The sequence below is a fragment of the Tasmannia lanceolata genome, unplaced genomic scaffold (genome assembly GCF_043159265.1).
Source record: "Tasmannia lanceolata isolate RefF3 unplaced genomic scaffold, GAP_Taslan_0.1 ptg000012l, whole genome shotgun sequence".
In the NCBI taxonomy this organism is placed as follows: domain Eukaryota; kingdom Viridiplantae; phylum Streptophyta; class Magnoliopsida; order Canellales; family Winteraceae; genus Tasmannia; species Tasmannia lanceolata.
Window position 1 is genome coordinate 45,551,553 of NW_027518689.1, and position 5,321 is coordinate 45,556,873.

Here is a 5,321-nt window from a genome sequence, read left to right on the forward strand (position 1 = left end):
TGTCCACTAGATGGGTCTTGGACAATTCCTCTATTTCTTGAATTGAGCATCTAAGTTGTCCAAAATTGCTTTAGCAGTATTATATTTGCTATAGGTTTCTGCAAGATGGTCTAAAAGACAATTCAATAAGTAGTCTGTGCAGAAATCCTCATCTCTAAGCCATTGAGATTCATCAACTTCTTCATCCGTCTCAGCAAAAGTACTCAAAACAGTGTAAAAATAATTCATATATTTTAGACCGAATTGAGTCTTTCGCTTCCATGAGTTAAACTCAGATCCACCAAAGGATTGAAGTTTTACCATCTCAAAAGGCATACAATTCTTTTCCATTGTATTATTTATATGAAATAAAAAGTGGAAAGAGTGCACCTGATTGGCAAATCACGAGAACCCAATTCAAGAGTCAAATTCAAGACCCGAACCGCGAGAACCACAACGAGCCGCATGAACCGGACGAAGAGAAACCCAATCGGCTGCAAGACGGCAAGAAGAATCGGCCATAAGAATTAAGCCCAAAGAGGGTTCGGCCAACAATATCCAAATTCCAAGAAAGAATTTTCAGCTTCGGTTTCACCAAGAACCGAATCCAAGAATCGAACCCCCAAATTGTTTGTCTACAAAGTTTCAGCCCAAGAAGACAATGATCCAAAGCCGTATCACTTTCGAAGCCAAGCCACCAAAATTCGATTTTGCGGCCAACACAATTTGCAGCCAAGTTGAAATCCTCCACCAAAAATCTCATGTGAAGAGAGAGATTACAATGACCCCTTTGTAAATATGGAGGGTTTCGACACAAGCAAGAATGAGGATTTTGATTTTGTCTCAACAAAACCCACTTCAAATATTATTATTTTTTCTGTGTTAAATGTCCAAAAAACGAACCAGAAACAAAGCAGAGAGAGAGAGAGAGGCAAGAGGGAATTGAGAAAGAGCATAGCAACACGTCCTTCAACACGTCTCTATGTGTTGCACACAAGAGAAAATTGCCAATATCAATTTGACTGCAAGTGATTTGAGCCACCACCCAAAACAAATATCTGTGAGATTATGAACCCATGCCCAAAACAGTAGTTTTGGAGGAAGCAATCCCACGCCCAAAATTCGACGCCCAAATCGGTTTCAAAAGAGCAATACTCACGCCCAAATTATTTATGGGAAACAAACCCACCGCCAAAGAGGAATATGTAGGGAGTCAATCGTCGTGAGATCCAACCCACAAGAGGACGGAAACAAACTTTCAACAGCACAAGAGGAGTTGAGTTGCAGAATTCGTTTCCAAAATGAACGAAACGTTGGGTAAATATACCCACGAGTAATCTGATTTGAGAGGAACAAGTCCCTTCCAAAACGATTAGAAGAAAAACCCAATGTCCAATCAAAACACCAAATTAGGTAGGTGGAAGAAGGTGCCGTAGATAGATAGTGTTGGGTTGGTTCCAATTTCCATCCAAACCACCATGATTTTCGCCTGCAATTTCCGCCCAAAACAACCAAGTTCTTTTTGCCTTCGATTGTGATATGGCCGAAAACAGCGAGAAAGAAGAGATCGGCGGCGAGAGGGGATGCAATCGGCGGCAAAGAACGAAATCTCTTCTCTTAAACCACGTTAAATCGATGGAGTAGGAGAAGACATCACAAGAAAAACAAAAGCGTGAGAGAGAGAGCGTCTAGCGTTCCAAAATTAGGGCTTTTGATATTAATGCTTCAAGATTGTTAGAGTAATTAGGTCGAGCAAGAGGTTGCTTGAAGCATTACACCCAAGGTATCTAGTTTGGAATACCAAGTTTGTTGCCTCCAGCCCCTATATATATATATATATATATATATATAGAGTGATACACTAGTGTTAATGACTGGTTAATGGACTCTAGCCAATGTAAGCCCACTACACCGGTTCATTATCTTATTGGGCTTATATTAGAACATATACTAGGGTTATACCATATACATGTATACCCAAAAAACTAGACCCAACCCGGTTTTCAGTTGGATTATAGATTCCCAACCCAACCTGCCGAAAAATCAGATTGAACTCGACCTTAGTTGCACCCCTATAAGAAGAGACTTCGGAAGGCACGATTGAGTAGGGGATGAGAAGTGGCTAAAAAACCACGAATAAGTCAATCATATTTTCAGTGGAGAGTTTTGTTTCATAGTTTTTTTGGCTTTTTCCTCAGTGAATCCCTCTCATATTCCAGGAAAACAAATAAATCCCTCTCCCACCCTTCCTACCATTGTGGAAGCTAAATATTCGAGGAAAACAAATTGATGGTAGCCAAAGCTGCCCTAAATGATACAAGAAACTGAGGTTTTATATGATGTGATGGGCCACTTCTTGAGATGATCCAAACCGTTCATTTGATGGGCCACATTGTACCCCTCAAACATCTCCATCAGATGATCCTAATTCTCTGGTCTAAAAGATTAGACCTGGCAAAAGCGACCCGTGCCCGCGGGTCGACCCGACCCACCCGCAAATTTGCGGGCACGGGTCTGAGTTTTAGTGACCCGTCAAAACTAACCCGCGGGTGACCCAACCCGCAAAAACACGGGTCGGGTCGGGTCAACCCGCGGCCACCCACGGGCACCCGCAAGTCACTTGGCTTTTTTAAGGGTGGTGATTTTATTATGCTAATTGTAAGCCCAATGGTTTTTACCTTGGCATTCCCATCTTGTTTTGATGATTCCAATACACAAGTGATCATTTATCACTAATGTGTTTGTTTGTCTAAGTTGTAGATCTTGATAAAGTAAGATCAAGGATGCTTGGATTGAAGGCCAAGAAGCCCACATTGGACCACTAATTGGAAGGCCAAAGTCATCAAGCAAGAAGTCATGAAGACTTGAAGACATGAAGAAATTAATATTGAAGACCATTTTTTAATGTAATTGATCCAAACCTAGATTAGGTTTTTAGAGGCATAATTAAAGTAATCTCACACACCCTAAATAAACAAGTGATTGTATTTGTGGAGTTCCAACACCTTGGAACCCTCATAGCAATCCCATCTTGGTTGAGAACTAGGAGCCCAAAAACAGAATTGAAAATCTGCTCTGCATAGGCTTCTCGGAACTCCGAGAGTTTTTCTCGGAACTCCGAGAATTATTCTCGGAACTCCGAGAAATGATCCAGTAGACTTTTTCCAACTTCTGTGAGGCTTCTCGGAACTCCGAGAACACTCCAACGGTCTGAAAAAGAGCCGTTTGGAATTTTGCTGGAATTACCTCAATGCCATTGAACGGTCATATTTTGGTTTTCCTATAAATATGGGTGTTCTAAACATACAAACTATCAATCCTAACACTCTAAAATTTCATTTGAATATCCAAGAGTGAATCAAACTTCAATTGTGCCTCTCATCACCATCTTTAGGATTTGGATCATAGGCTCAAATTTGTACATCCATTTTGTAACCCTTGTGAGGGATTTTTCATTTGTTTCTTTCAACCTTCGAGTGTTGTATCAGGGCGAGTATTCGGAGAAGCGTAGCCTATTCTCCGTGGTGAGGATAGCCACCGAGGTTAAAGCTACCAGGGTGAGGATAGCCACCAAAGTTAAAGCTATTGTAATTGGCATTCGATCTTCGCCAAGGTTAAGAAGATCAAATAGTGAAGCCATCAACGGGTTTGGTTGGTGGAGTGGAGTAGGCCTCGGATTTGAGGACCGAACCACTTTAAATCTCGGGTGCACTCCTTCTATCTCTTTGCTCTTTTATTTGCATTGCACCATTAGATTTAACTTGTATGCTTAAATATTGTTTTTGATCTCTTAATCGGTTTAAGGTTTTCAAATTGGTAAATTCTAGTTTTCTTAAACAACCGTATTCTCCCTCCTCATTGTGTTGCCATTATAGTATAACTTGGGGCCCCCTACATCGTATTTTCACTTGGTATAAGAGCCTTGGCTCTTAAAAGATTTTAAAATTTTTGTGAAAGTTATTTCAAAAATCTAACTAGGGAAAGATTTTATTTGGCAACTTCTAATTGTGAAATGGCACACCAAATTGGAACCGGACTTCCGGAAGGCCATTCCACAACTAGACCTCCTTTCTTCAATGGGTCAAACTATGGACATTGGAAAACAAGGATGCGCATCTATCTTCTTTCGATAGATGTGGAACTTTGGTACATTGTTGAAAATGGATACAATGTACCTTCCAAACCATTTGAAGAATGGAATGTGGTAGAGAAAAGGCAAGCTAATTTGAACTACAAAGCAATAAATTCCTTGTTTTGTGCCTTAGCTACCGAGGAGTTTAATAGAGTTGCTCTTTTTTATTCCGCCAAGACTATTTGGGATACCCTTGCGACTACCCATGAGGGAACATCACAAGTCAAGGATTCCAAAATAAACTTGTTAAAGAGCAAGTATGAAATGTTTAGAATGAGTCCAAACGAGAGTATTTCGGAAATGTATACTCGTTTTTCTATTATTTCTAACGAACTAGCTAATCTTGGTAAATCTTATCCTAACGATGAGCTTGTGAGTAAGTTACTTAGGTCTCTTCCTCCCCATTGGGATCCAAAGGTAACCGCGATTCAAGAGTCAAAAAATCTCAAGACGCTAACCATAGAGGAGCTTGTAGGATCTCTCATCACCCATGAGATGCTCCTTACTAGCCGACAAGAGGAAAAGAAGCCAAAGGAGAAGGAGAGGGAATTTAGATCCCTAGCACTCAAGGCTTCCAAGGAAGACTCATCAAGTGAAGCGGATAGTGACGAAGAAGAAGCTTTACGAAGATTCAAGAGCTTGTGGAGAAAGAAGCATAAGAAAGATAAGAAAAAGAAAGAAGAAAGTGATGTTGATGGAGCCTTAAGATGCTTCAATTGCAAGAAGATAGGACACAAAAGACCGGATTGTCCACTTCTAAAATCAACTTCCTCTAAGTACAAGGGTAAGAAGGATTGGAAGAAGCATAAGGCTCTTGCCGCCGGTTGGGATGCGTTAAGCACATCGGGCAAAAGCTCAAGTGAAGGGGAAGAAAATAAAAAAGATGATCTTTGCTTCATGACATTCACCCATGAAGTTGAGGTAAACTCTAACCCCTCATATTCTTCATCTAGTAGTAAAAGTGATAGCATACCTTATGATGAATTGTGTGAAACCTTGCATACCCAAATTTCCAAAAACAAAGTTCTTAAAAAATCCATTTTAAAGTTAGAAAAAGAACTTGAATTTTTGAAAATTGATTTATCTTCTTCCATATCTCAAGAACAAGTTACACTTGAAAATCATAAACTTGAGATTAATACCCTTAAGGGTAGTTTGGATGAGAAAACTTGCCAACTTTTAAAATTTCAAAATATGGCAAGCTCCTCCA